Source organism: Delphinapterus leucas, chromosome 5 (assembly GCF_059928025.1).
Source record: "Delphinapterus leucas isolate spDelLeu-1000000601 "Yukka" chromosome 5, BTC_Dleu_Yukka2, whole genome shotgun sequence".
In the NCBI taxonomy this organism is placed as follows: domain Eukaryota; kingdom Metazoa; phylum Chordata; class Mammalia; order Artiodactyla; family Monodontidae; genus Delphinapterus; species Delphinapterus leucas.
The window spans coordinates 75,105,329-75,119,891 of NC_143133.1; the positions used below are offsets into that span (position 1 = coordinate 75,105,329).

Genomic DNA, 14,563 nt, shown 5'->3' on the forward strand with positions numbered 1-14,563 from the left:
GTGGGAAGCAGCCGCATAGCACAGGGAGATCAGCTAGGTGCTCTGTGACCACCTAGAGGGGTGGGGTAGGGAGGGTGGGAGGGAGGCTCAAGAGGGAGGAGGTATGGGGATATATGTGTGTGTATAGCTGATTCACTTTGTTATAAAGCAGAAACTAACACACCATTGTAAAGAGATTACACTCCAATAGAGATTTTTTAAAAAGTCGGTTTCTGTCTTGTGATGCCCTTGATTATAATTCCTCATTTTCATATAATGAAATTTGAAAAGACTGTACATGTAGATTACTTCTGCAAAATTGTTTCTCTGAAACATGTATCTTAGAACGGAAAAACGTCAGCTTTGATTCTCTTTCATTTCTTAAATAAGGCAGCAGAGGCTCAGAGAGAAGAAACTAATTTAAGATCCTGCCACAGCTAAGGGAAGACAGGGAACTGGGATGAGGTCTCCTGCCCTCCTGAGGCAGGGCTGCCCCACCCCCACCCACGCGCTGTTTCCATGCGTTGATAGAGACCTCTGGTCCCGATGTTCTGTAAACGCATAGTCCAGACATATCGTTCTGGGACTTTTCATCTCTCCAATTAATTTCATTTGTATTTACAGATATTTCCAACCTCTGATTTATTCCTTACCCATTACTATCTATATCAGATGCAATTTATGTGCATCCTCACATGGGCTCTTTGCCACTTGCAACTTGAGAGCTCTGCCTACTGCCACCATTGCCGCTCCACCGAACACTGCTGAAGTCTCCTTCTTCTACGGGGGGAAGACTGGAGGCTGGCATGGCCCACCGTAGCAGAAGCCATGGCAGCTCTTATAGACCCACAGGGCTCTGGGCTGCAAAGCATGGGATATGAATTTCCCATCAGATGTCCAAAGGGGTCAAGTAACACAACAAAAATGGGGCAAATTTTGACTGGTGAGAGTCATAAGGAAGGAACCAACAGGTAAATTCATTTCGTTTCTTTCCCGCAATGAACTGCTTCAACATGCAGTGGTTCCATATGGCCTATCTGGAGACATCTTGTGTGAGCAAAGGTACAGCTGTGTTTTCTTTTGAAGCTGTGGCCAGTGCAGGAGTGGTCCACTCTTCTCTGCCTCACACTCCCTTTTTCCTCACTCTTGCTGTCCTGGGATTGCATCCCCCAATAAAACATTCACATGAAGGCTTTATCTTGGGCTCTGTTTTTCAGTCAACTCATACCATAAAAGTTTCCATTTTGGAGAAATAAAATTCTTACAGATTAAAAATATCCTTTCACAAACTCAGCTGTCAATTATCTTAGAAAAGAAATTTTTTTTTCCCTGAAATCTCCTGAGTCCTGGTAATGGGGAGATGGGACATACAGGAGGAAGCACAGAAGAGATAGAAGGTAACGTAATGTTCATCACAGGCCCCCACTTTTGTCTCCAGTTTAAAAAGCAGTTTAACATCACTGCTCTCTGCAGATATTTGATGTTTAGTAATGAACAGAGAATCTAGAAGAGAAAGTCTTCAAGTAAGGTGAGGAGATGGGTGTGTATATTCTTCTAGGATATCTAGAATACTTAGGTAGTCACTTCTAGTATAGACTCTTTGAATTGCCATTAAGTTCAATGATTAGGGCAGAAACTCTCTTCCCTTTGAAAGGTATATGTTAGCTACCCTCTCGGATCCTGAAGGAGGGAGGAGGTTTAATTCATGGGAAGAGAGGCCTAGGAAAGCAGGTGGCAGCCCTCGGAACTTAGAAACACCAGCCCAGCTCTATTAATCACGGTTTTTATTTTCTATATTTTATGATACTTTGACATTGTGGGGGCCTTGCAGACCCTGGAGGGCTGCCCCTCCCAGGATTGGCTAGTTTCTAGAGATGGAAACAACTTGTCATGAGCATGCCTTTATATGCAAATCAACCAATCCAGAGCCCATACTCCAACCACCTCTTTTATCAAACTCTCACACACCAAGCCAATATTCCCCCTGCCCTAAATCACTCCAGAGCCAGGTACTAGATAGCTAGGAACCACTACTATAGCCCAGAACCTGAAGAAATTATTCAAACTACCCAATCCTAAACTGTTTAACGTGCCCTGCTTTGCCTTTCCTGAAGAGATCACAGTAAAGCTTGTGCCCATGCTTTCTCCTCTTCCTTCTGCCTCCTGACCCACCCTGGTGCTTCCCTATGCAGCCCTGGGTGGAATGTTGTACCTCCTGTTTCCAGACATCTATGAGTATAAATTTCCTCCTGCATGAAAATCATTTCTGTCTGCATGTCTTACCACACCTAATTTTTTTTATATAAATCTATTTATTTATTTTTGGCTGCGTTGGGTCTTCGTTGCTGCACACGGGTTTTCTCTAGTTGCGGTGAGCAGGGGCTACCCTTCATTGCGGTGCGCAGGCTTCTCATTGTGGTGGCTTCACTTGTTGCAGAGCATGGGCTGTAGGTGCACGGGCTCAGTAGTTGTGGGTCATGGGCTCTAGAGCACAGGCTCAGTAGTTGCGGCACATGGGCTTAGTTGTTCTGTGGCATGTGGGATCTTCCTGGACCAGGGCTTGAACCCGTGTCCCCTGCATTGGCAGGCGGATTCTTAACCACTGTGCCACCAGGGAAGCCCTCCATACCTGATTAAAAACAATCCCAAGTACATTTCTCAACACACCAGCCTAACAGCACCACTCCTCAGAGACCTGACTTTCAGCTCCAGGGGGCTTCTCCTCTTAGTTTCTAAGTCTTAATAATTTCAACTTCTTTCCTTTGTTTCCCTAGTCCTAAGGTGGTGGTAGCTTCCTGCTACCTCCATGACACTGAGTGCTTCTTTTACCTTTTCAATAAAGACTCTTTATATCGTCTTCATATTAATTTTTCTCTGTCAAAATAACCATTGTGTTTTCTGCCTCTTGACTAGACCCTGATGAATACACAATTTTATGGTTAATGCTGGCACTTGGGTTTGCATCAGAGCTTAATAATTTATCAATAGCTCATGAGATATTGCCAAGGTAGAAGGGGTGGTGTGTGGAATACACTCAGCCAGTAAAAATTCTGGGAAATCAAAGAGATTCAGATCAATTTACAATGTGTCATTCTCGAGAAAATAATGCTAAATTCCTCATACCTGCCAATTCCTCATCTTATGCAGAAATGCTATTCTACATCTTCACATTTTATTAGATCAATACTGGAGACATATCCAAGTATTTGTTGTCAATAAAGGTCATGATACATTTCTAATCTTATGAAAATCAAGAAGATTTCAAAAACTTATGTCATTGTCAATTTGGGCCATTATAACAAAGTACCATAAGCTGGGTGGCTTATCAACAAACATTTATCTCTCATAGTTCTATAGGCTGGGAGTCTGAGATCAGTGCCAGCATGGTCGGGTTCTGGTGAGAACCCTCTTCTGGGTTGCAGACAGCTGGTTTCTCCTTGTATCCTCATATGAAGGAAAGAGAGTAAGCTAGCTGTTAGCCTCTTCTTATAATCCCATTATGAGGGCTCTACCCTCCTGACCTAATTACCTCTCAAAGGCCCCACCTCGTAATACCATCACATTGGGAGTTAGAATTTAACATATGAATTTGGGGGAGACATAAACATTCAGTCCACAACAACATATATAATAGAGAACAAGATCTTGCCCTGTGAGAGGACATCCTTATCTTCTAGTATGCAAGAATGACTCAGGTATGCCAGCTATTACTGTGATGGTGGGTAGTGAGAAGTACTCTGGTAGATGGCAAAGTACCTGGGTTCTAATCCAGCTATACTACTTCATACTAACTTGGTGACCTTGGGAAAAGCATTAACTTCTCTGAGCCTCAGTTTCCTTATCTGTCAAATGGGATTATTAATACTACTTATTCCATGTATATTACAGGCTTACTCAATTCACTAAGTATTTATAGATCATCTATAGGTAGGTATTCCAAGATATACAAAGAGAAGTAAAACATGGTCCCTGACTTCAAGGAATTTATACTCCAGTATTTTTCTATGCATTCAACAGTAATGGAGCACCTCCTTCCAGGCACTGTGCCAGGAGTTAAGAATACAGAGATGTCTAAAAACATGGCTCTCTCATTCAAGGGGCTCACAATCTGATAGAGTTAAAACAAGGCCACAGATAACTAGAACAAGTGGCAGAATGTGCAATTAAATTGGAAAGAAATCAGCGTGGCAGTTAATGAAACACAAGGCATACACGTAGTTGAGAGAGTCAGAAGAGGCTTTGTGGGTCTAGTGCTATTTGAACTGACAGTGAACAAAAACCTGAAAGAAGGAAAGATGCAGGGAATGACCAGAAGACTGAGCCTAGTTAGCTGCCAATAAGAGCCTGGAGTGGAGTGGAAATCAGACAGAAGAAATGAGTATAAGTGATACGAGATGAACAACGCTTGGAAATTCAGTGGTGATAATTATAATAGTAACTGAGTTACTTGTAAGGATACAACGGTGAACAGGTGGGCACGGCCTCTGTTTTCAATGAGCTTTAGATTAGTTGGGAGTAGGAAAAATTTTTTTTAATTTCCCTGACATGGCCTCTGTTTTTAAATATAGTATAGAAATAGGATATTGGAGGTTCGATAAGATCAAAAGTTCAGGAGACAATTGTCACTGAAGAGATGGTTTGTTAAATTCACAGATCCCAAGAGGAGGGGGCATGCCATGCCACACCACAGGGGACCACAAGGGGAGCACCGGGGTCTGTCAGGAGGCAGAGGGGGAGGGGGAAATCATGGGCAAGTGTCTTTATTGTGGTTTCCACCAGAAGGAAAGGGAAGGAAAAAGCAAGGTACGATAAGCAGGCTTAGGATTGGCTAGCTTGATTAAGTTCAGCAGGCTCTGGGGCTAGGGGCTGTCCCTGTATGTCTGCTACATGGCTCTGCGGTGATTATGACAAGTGGCCCAGAGTATGAGAACCTGATAAAGAAGGTGATGTGGGTGTGACCCTTCCAGGGTCAGCAAGCCCGCAGATGTTAAACCAACAGAGTACAGAAAATAAAACACACGGTTAATATTGATACAATCTCCTTAAAAGTATGGGAGGGAGTTTATTTAGTTTTGTGTCCCTAACACCCACCACGATCCTTTGTACATAATATGGAGAGACTCAGTAAAGGTTTGTTGAGTGACAGGTTAATACATCCTCTCTTTGACTCTTAAACTTTGCTGGAGTTGGACAACTCTCATATACGATTGTGTGTCATTTCAGTGGTGGTCACTCTCTCAGGGAGGCCCTCAGACTAAGGTAGGCATCCCTGAGGTGGACACTGCAACGCATGGCCCCAATCCCCCTTCAGTGAAGGAGGGCTGACAGCAGACAGCCTTCTGAGTCTGCCTTTGGGAGATTGTGAACAAAAATTAGATAAGTGATCCTTTTAAAAATTAAAGATACTATTAAAACAAAAAATGAAAAATGAATAAGACTGGTTACTTCTTTTATGGCAAAACTACTTTGTATCATAATTAGTGTTCTTTCAGTTTCAAGAGACAGAAATCTAACTCAAACTTGCTTAAGAAAAAAAATGGGAGGGGGAAAGGCGGGGAGAGGGATAATTGGGAGATTGGGATTGACATATACACACTAGTATATATAAAATAGATAATTAATAAGGACCTACTGTATAGCACAGGGAACTCTATTCAATACTCTGTAACGACCTATATGGAAAAAAAGATCTAAAAAAGAGCGGATATATATATATATATGTATAACTGATTCACTTTGCTGTACAGCAGAAACTAACACAACATTGTAAATCAACTATACTCCAATAAAATGTTTTTTTAAATAGAATTTACTGATAATATGACTGGAAAACTGTCTTCAGGCATGGCTGGGTCTAAGGGGTCAAACGATGTCATCAGAATTCTCTCCATCTTCATTTGTCTCTCACATCTATTTATCTCTATTCATGACCTCATCTTTTTTTTTTTTTTTTAAAACTCCAAATAGCTTCTCTGTGTTTGGGGACAATGGCCTCAAGCAGCTCCAGCTTACTTTATACTTACAGCTCTCGATTCTGTAAGGAGAGAAGCCATCTCTTTTCCCCCAGATTCCCTATGTAAAATTTCAGAGAGGAAACTGATGGACGTTTACATCAGTCAGTATCCAGTCTGGAGATAAAAACCACATTGGATATTGGACCAGGGAACAGGTACAAAACAGCAGATATTTACTTTAGATTAAGGATGACTGAACAATAAAAGACTAAGGACCAAAGGAGACCCCTCTCCACCCAGGATGAGATTCAGGCCTCTTTTAAGAGGGCAGAACTAACACAAGGGCCAGAAGCTTGCTGCTGGCCAAGAAACTTGCCACAGGGCACCAGCCAGGGCCAAGCTATAGAAGCAGCTTGCCCTTGAGAGAGGGTGCGGACAGGCTGCAGCTGATCTGTACAAGAGTCAACTGTTGCCAGAGGGGATATTGTGGCTGCTGTTGAGGAGAGCATGGCCTGAGGGCACAGCTAGAATTCTCCTGTGCACTTGCTAGGCTCCCATCCTGAATAGCAGTGATGATGGAGGACCAGAAGCCGGAAGGGAAGTATCTTCCTCCTGCTATTGCCGTGCAGGGTCATTCTATTGTCTTCTATTAATGAAGTTTAGTATTCCATTAGCAGGTAAAGGGCCCAGCTTTAAGATCAAAAAGCAAGGCAAAGAAGGGTGGATTTGGAGAGACAATAGGTTAGGCACCATCCTACTTGGATCACCACACAGTCCTGAACCAACCAGGTTCAGGTCATAGATTCCCCTGTGACCAGCAGGCCAGGGTCATGTGCTCATACCTGTGCTGTGACCAACCAAGTGGTAGGAGGAGCAGCCCCACCACTATGCACGGAGTGGCTTCTCCATAGAACAGATGGATTCTTCAGCCAGAAGAAAGGAGAGTGCTAGGCAAATAAAAACAATAGCTATCCTTTGTATGTTGTATATTGACCTTAAAACGTCTGGTTTTATTTGGATTTGTTCATATAGGAAAGGAAAAATTAAAGCCTTTCTTTAAGAATGATAACTGCATTTTAATTCATTCAAGAGACGTTTATTAAGCACCTACTATAAGAGGAGCTCATCCTCAGTAGTCCTGGACCGCTGATATCTTTGTGGACACAGGCTGAATTAAAAGGTCTAAAAATGAAAAGGCCGTTGGAAAAAAGGCTAAGACAAGAAAATGGTACCTTTATTTACAGATTAAATGTCCTAAGAGATGTATCTACACCTTTGTAGCAAAGTTTTAAAATACTACTCATGGTCAAATGAGAATAAGGCAGTATGACCGCATGCTTGAGAGCACAGATTGTAGAGCAGGATGCAGGAACTCAAATCCAGTCTCACTACAATGTGACATGGGGCAGGGAAGTGGTAACTTGTATGAAAGTTTTCTCACATACAAAATTTGAATAACAATAATACCTACCTCCTAGGATTGGTGGGAAGATTAAAAAGCTAACATCTGTAAAGCTCTTAGAATAGCTCTTGTCACATAGTAAGTAAGTACTATATGACCATAAGCACTTATTATGAATTTGCCATTATTAGCTGGATATCAAGTAATGCGACTTTCTCTCCATTAACTAATTTGAAATGCTTTTATCTTCAAAATAAGAAAAGAAAATTTTTTTTTGTTTAGAAGTATCTAACTGCTATGTATATTTTAGCACCCACAAGAGAGGCCATTCTTTTTTTTTTTGCGGTACGCGGGCTTCTCACTGCTGTGGCCTCTCCCGTTGCGGAGCACAGGCTCTGGACGCGCAGGCTCAGCGGCCATGGCTCACGGGCCCAGCCACTCCGCGGCATGTGGGATCTTCCGGACCGGGGCACGAACCCGCGTCCCCTGCATCGGCAGGCAGACTCTCAACCACTGCACCACGAGGGAAGCCCCAAAAGAGGCCATTCTATAAAAATAATTTTATTCTTTTCACTACCTTCTGTCTCTTTATGAACTTAAATCATGTATCCCATGGAACCAAGTAAAAGCAAACAAAAACTGGTTCTTCGTGTTATTCTACAGCATATGGAAGAAAATACAAACCTTTCCTTTATCGTCTCTCTTTAAATGTTTATAAAATTGTATGAAAAGAAAAACTCTTCCCTGAAAATGGATTTGTGTATATATCTTGTCAAAAGAACATTTTTTCACAGAGTACTTTTAGAACTTCTTTTTTTGTTTTTAAAAGGAAACTGCCTCTGAGTATTCCGAGCGAGAAATGTACTCCTTCTCTGGCTGAGTCAGAGAAACCCTTTCCTAATGAGGACTCTGGCACTGACTGTGAACCACTGAAGCCTTCCAACAGTGACACATTCTGCAACATTAGTGATAAGCTGAAGTCTCAGATACTGAGTCTCTCAGCAAGGCCTCGTCGGTGAATGTTAAGATGTCAGGGAAGAATGGGCATGAAAAGAAGGAACTGCATTCCTTCTCCTCTCAGGGACAGGGCTGTGCTCTCTAATAACTCTTACAACAGTCAGAGTTATGGGACTATATGGAGTATCCATACCTGGAAGAAAACAAATAGAAACAAGAGAAAACACCTTACAAAGTACATCTATTTGGAATCTATCCTAAATCATCAAAGTGTGTACACACACACACACACACACACACACACACACACACACACACACACACTCATGCTTAGTCTGTTCGGGCGGCCGTAACAATACTATAGACTGAGTGGCTTAAACAACAGAATTTATTTCTCATTGTTCTGGAGGCTGGGAAGTTTAAGTTCAAGGTGCCAACAGATTCAGTTTCTGGTGAGGGCCTGCTTTCTGCTTCTTTTCCCTGTGTCCTCCTCACGGAAGGGGCAAGGGAGCTCTCTGGGGTCTCTTTTATAAGGACACTAATCCCATTCATGAGGGCTCCACTCTCATGACCTAATCACCTCCCAAAGGCCTCACCTCGTAATACCATCACACTAGGGGTTAGGGTTTCAACATATGAATTTGAGGGGGCATAAATATTCAGCCCATTGCACACACTTACACACACACACACACACACACACACACACACATACACACAATGTCCCTAAACTAGAATTACCAAGGAATACCTTGATTAAAGAACAAATATTTGCTGGATTAAGTAAAATTTGATATGGTACAGTAATAGAACTTTTTGTGTATAAAGAAGGTTAAATGTTTTGATACCAACATGATCCTGATTCCTGCAATAAAAGTTTAACAAATACAACATAGAACTGGCGTTTTTCAATCTGGTATAGAATCACACATTAAAAGGTATCAAGTTCACGATCTATGAATGAAGATTTACAAAACATTTTACTACTGAAGATATTCTTACCAAAATCAGAAGCTATAAATGTGGGACACAGGTGCATCATCTTCCTCGTCAAGCTTTGAGGGGGGCTACCACGCTTCCACAGAATACTCTGTTTCCTAAGAGGAAAAATGGAAACAATCATATCTATCTCTTAGCTTTGTTGGAAGATTAAACAACATGTATTGCAAAGGCCAATACACAGAGTCTGGCAATGATTCCTGCTGACAAATAGGACTTTCCCTCCTCTCCTGGAGGCCACTCTAAGACTTACTCACATGAGAGTGGACACAACCAGAGCATTTTGCTGAAGCAAAAGGGATGTGGGATGTGAGTCTGAAAGAAGACAAAGAGTTGGGGCCCAGCCTGTATTTAGAGTGTTTACCACTACTTCCTCAGGCACGCTGAGAAGAACAGAACTTTGGTCAACATACTCCCAATTAGTCCAAATGTGTAATTCCTGAAGACCAATGAGCTGCCTTAGCCTTGAGCTCTGTGGAGACCTACCCTCCTTTAATTTGTGAATGTGCAAAAGGGAGAATCATATTACCATTTGAACACTGATCCTGTTACTTATGGACAGGTAGGACACTTGCTCCCCGATTTCTTCAGCAAATAAATCATTCTGGGGTTGCAAGAGAATGTAAAATTTTTAAAGACTGTGTTGGAAAGTGATTAAAGCAAGATTCCAAAACTGAAAATTAAAAGAAAAAGAGTTCCTTGGTCTCTGAAAAAGAATAGTAAGAATAAAATAGATCTGGACTGTTTATAGACTTAGAAATTATAGTCCACTCTTGTAGTTGTGGGTCTTTTAGAATCCAGGCTTCCGTTCCCCAGTTAACACAACAGTTCATTAATCTATGAGTCTTATATGCAAGGAAATTCTTCTGAGTAATTGGCCTCCCTGTACACCAGCTGGGCTATATCTACATACACATGAGCTTCATTACTTTACCCAGGATTGTGGACTATCAGGGCCTCATTAGTGAATCAACGGATTTTTAAAAATTCTTTCACGGTTGGAAATATATTTAGGGAATGTTGGAGTTTTAAAAATAAGTGTTTCGAGAAATATGCCATTTTGTTATGGTTTTCCCCTCATCTCATTGACAATTCTATAGCATTTCAGAAAATAAATTTAGAGACTAGAATAATCTTTGGCTATGAGAAAAGAATGTTTTAGTATCTCTATTAAGTATCTTAATGAACACTTTTGGGAGGGTCTATTTGTTTTTTTTTCATTAACTCTTCTGTTGATGTTTCCAAAGGGTTAGTACTGTACTCCTCTTAAATGAAAAAGAAATTAGGGTCTCTAAAGGTCTTCCTTATTTCCACTTTCAATGAATTGTTATTTGCATTTCTTTTAAGGTTGACTCTTTTGATTCTTTATAATGTAGATAATGCTTTGATAGATCGTTCTTATAGAATTATTTAAAACCTTAAAAAAGACATTTATTATCATTTTAACACGATTTTCCCCTGTCAACCAAATTGATACTTTAAGAATATTCAAACCAGCTGGCGAATCATTTCCAAACACACTTAGTTGATAGCAAACATTTCATTTTGGAACTGAAAGCTCACTATGTCGGTTCCTGAGCCTCTAATTTCAATGTTACTTGAGACCACACTGGAATACACAGCCACTCTCTTTTTATTTTTTATTAGTTATCTATTTTATACATATTAGTATATATATGTCAATCCCAATCTCCCAATTCATCACACCACCACCACTCACCCCGCTTTCCCTGCTTGGCGTCCATATGTTTGTTCTCTAGATCTGTGTCTCTATTTCTGCCTTGCAAACCGGTTCATCTGTACCATTTTTCTAGATTCCACATATATATGTTAATATACGATATTTGTTTTTCTCTTTCTGACTTACTTCACTCTGTATGACAGTCTCTAGGTCCATCCACATCTCTACAAATGACCCATTTTCGTTCCTTTCTATGGCTAATATCCCACTATATATATGTACCACATCTTCTTTATCCATTCGTCTGTCGATGGGCATTTAGGTTGCTTCCATGACCTGACTATTGTAAATAGTGCTGCAATGAACATTGGGGTGCACATGTGTTTTTGAATTATGGTTTTCTCTGGGTATATGCCCAGGAGTGGGATTGCTGGGTCATATGATAATTCTATTTTTAGTTTTTTAAGGAACCTCCATACTGTTCTCCATAGTGGCTGTATCAATTTACATTCTCACCAGCAGTGCAAGAGGGTTCCCTTTTCTCCACACCCTCTCCAGCATTTGTTGTTTGTAGATTTTCTGATGAAGCCCATTCTGACCGGTGTGAGGTGATACCTCGTTGTAGTTTTGATTTGCATTTCTCTAATAATTAGTGATCTTGAGTAGCTTTTCATGTGCTTCTTGGCAATCTGTATGTCTTCTTTGGAAAAACATCTATTTAGGTCTTCTGCTCATTTTTGAATTGGGTTGTTTGTTTTTTTAATATTGAGCTGCATGAGCTGTTTATATATTTTGGAGATTAATCCTTTGTCTGTTGATTGGTTTGCAAATATTTTCTCCCATTCTGAGGGTTGTCTTTTCGTCTTGTTTGTAGTTTCCTTTGCTGTGCAAAAGCTTTGAAGTTTCATTAGGTCCCATTTGTTTATTTTTGTTTTTATTTCCATTACTCTAGGAGATGGATCAAAAAAGATCTTGCTGTGATTTATGTCAAAGAGTGTTCTTCTTATGTTTCCTCTAAGAGTTTTGTAGTGTCCGGTCTTACGTTTAGGTCTTTAATCCATTTTGAGTTTATTTTTGTGTATGGTGTTAGGGAGTGTTCTAATTTCATTCTTTTACATGTAGCTGTCCAGTTTTCCCAGCACCACTTACTGAAGAGACTGTCTTTTCTCCATTGTATATCCTTGCCTCCTTTGTCATAGATTAGTTGACCATAGGTGCATGGGTTTATCTCGGCACAGCCACTCTTTTCTTAAGAACGTCCAGAGAAAGTTTTAGCATTTATTTCCTTCAGAAGTGTATTTGAGTCTCACAGCTAAAGTCTATGTGTTCATGGCAACAGGAGCAAATGCATATTGATACAGGATAAGTGATTGGTAAGACTAATGTTGGAGCCCAAGACAGGCTGCCCCAAAATGTGCCTCAATGACATATTGATTATTTTGAATTAAAGTTACTTGAGAAACAGCCAGTGGAAAAAAATGATGTTAAAAAACCAACTCTGACCCCTTTCTTTCCCCCTAAAAGCAGGAAATAAATTTCCCATGTGAAGTTATTTTCCCTATACCAAGAGGATAGAAAGCATCCTTATCACTGTTAGGGAATTCAAGGTTAAGAAAGCTATATAGAAAAACCCTATTGCTTCTCCATTAGTCTGCTACCCCAAGCACAATCCTCTTTGTTTTGTTAAATCTTCACAAATAATTGTTTCTTTATCTAAAAATGATATGTATACAGCCTGCTTTGGCCACTTCAGGAGTCCCATTTCTATGAGACCTCCGTGTGTACGAATTAAATAGTTTTTTTTCTCCTGTTAATCTGTCTTGCGTCAATTTAATTATTAGACCAGCCAGAAGAATTCAAGAGGGGTAAAGGGAAATTTCCCCCCTCCCCAGCACTAACAGCTGTCTGCTCCAGCTGTGAAGATATTTCACTGCAAAATCAACTTTGCAAAAAAAAATTTAAGTCATTAGAAGACTATTTGATTCTTATTTGTTCTTTTAGTAAATAGTTACAAATAAATTGAGTGAATAAATGAATGCAAGAATGCCTATGATGTGCTAGGTACTGTGTGTCACATACCCTGGTTGTATAGCAAGTGGGAAAAACATGGGTTCCCGCCCTCATGAAACTTACAGTCTAGGAGGGGAGAAAAACATAAAACAAAGAATCACATAAATAAATATCTAATCAAATATTTATGACAGCATTGCTGATGAGTTGTTCCAGTCTTTTTTTCCTCCATAGGAAAATAATTTTTTAAGTGAAAGCTGAAAATAATTCTCTGAAAACCTACCTCCTGTGATGTGAACCCATTTACTCATTCTCTGGATGAAAGTGGAAAGTAGTTGTGTCATATTGACTCCACCTTCCTCCTTTCACATCCAATTAGGTGCCACAGCTTATTGATTTTATCATCCAAATATATCTTATATTCATTCCTTATTCTCCATTTTCCATACCCAAAAGCAGAGTACCAGTTCTCTGGTCCTCTTACCCAAATTATTTTAATAGATTCCCAGAATCACAAACAGAATAGGAGATATTAAAGTAGGAAAAGAGCCTAGAGATCATTCTTCAGATAAGGAAACAGGCTCAGAAAGTCAAATGTCTCACCCAGGACCCCACGATTCAGCCTAGTCACACATGCCATTAATGTTTCTTAGGGGAGCCACGGACGACATTTTTGGCTGCCTGCTTGCAGTCATTCCCAGCCCTTCTTCCTTGTTAGAAAATCTGTCTTCCCGTGATAGAAACCAAAAATGACAAATTCTGGCTTTCCTAGGGATGGCCATGTGACCCAGTCATGGCCACCAAGATGTAAAAGAAAGCCTGTTGGCTGGTTTCTGAGAAAGAGTTTGCTTCTGACAAAAAGAGAAATCAAGGACAGCAACCACCACTCCTCTTTCTTCCTGTCTTTGGAGCTGAACAACAGTGGCCTGAGGATAAAAAGCCAGCCTCTGAGGACGGAAGATCAGAAAATGGCAAGCACTTGGGACCCTCACCTATGAGTCCTGAGCTAAATTTGGGACTGCCTACTTGCAGACCTCTTATTATGAGAGATCGTTTAACGTCTTTCCTATTTACAACTTGATGTCATGTATTCTGTTACTTGCAGCTGAGTATACCTTGGATGGACTCCTGCTTTGTTTATTTATTTTCTATCTACCCCACTAAGCTCCAGAAGAGCAAGGAATGGACCTATTTTCTTCATTGCCATATTCCCAGTCCTAGAGCAGAGCCTGGCACAAAAATCAGCCCTTGAAAAATATTTGTCAAATGAATGAATGCCCCCAAATCTTCATTGGTTCTCTACTTCCATAGAATAAAATCCAAAGCATTATTCTGGCATTCAAGGCCCTTCATGAGCCGGTCCCACTCAATTTACCTTTCCACCCTTATATTTTACTTCCACAAATTATATAATTTAAGCAAACCGGACTGCTTCCTGTCCTCCCAAGCACCCCCTGCGGCTTATTGATCAGAGCTTTCGTTCCAACATTCCTTCCACAGAATATGCATCTCCCCCTCCTCCACTTGGATACTTCCCTCTCACCCTTCAAGTTCCAGATCTTCCCCTATAGCACTGTCTCT

General features: G+C 40.6%; 1 protein-coding gene across 1 annotated transcript in view; it reads right to left on the reverse strand.

Moving 5' to 3' along the window:
* Positions 1-6,624: 6,624 nt before the first annotated feature.
* LOC149749153 (uncharacterized) overlaps positions 6,625-14,563 on the reverse strand; it is a 47,163-nt gene continuing 39,224 nt past the window's right edge. Inside the window, exon 2 of the mRNA XM_089911958.1 lies at positions 6,625-9,389. The gene's annotated coding sequence lies outside the window, so the exon portion shown is untranslated. The remainder of the gene's footprint in view (positions 9,390-14,563) is intronic.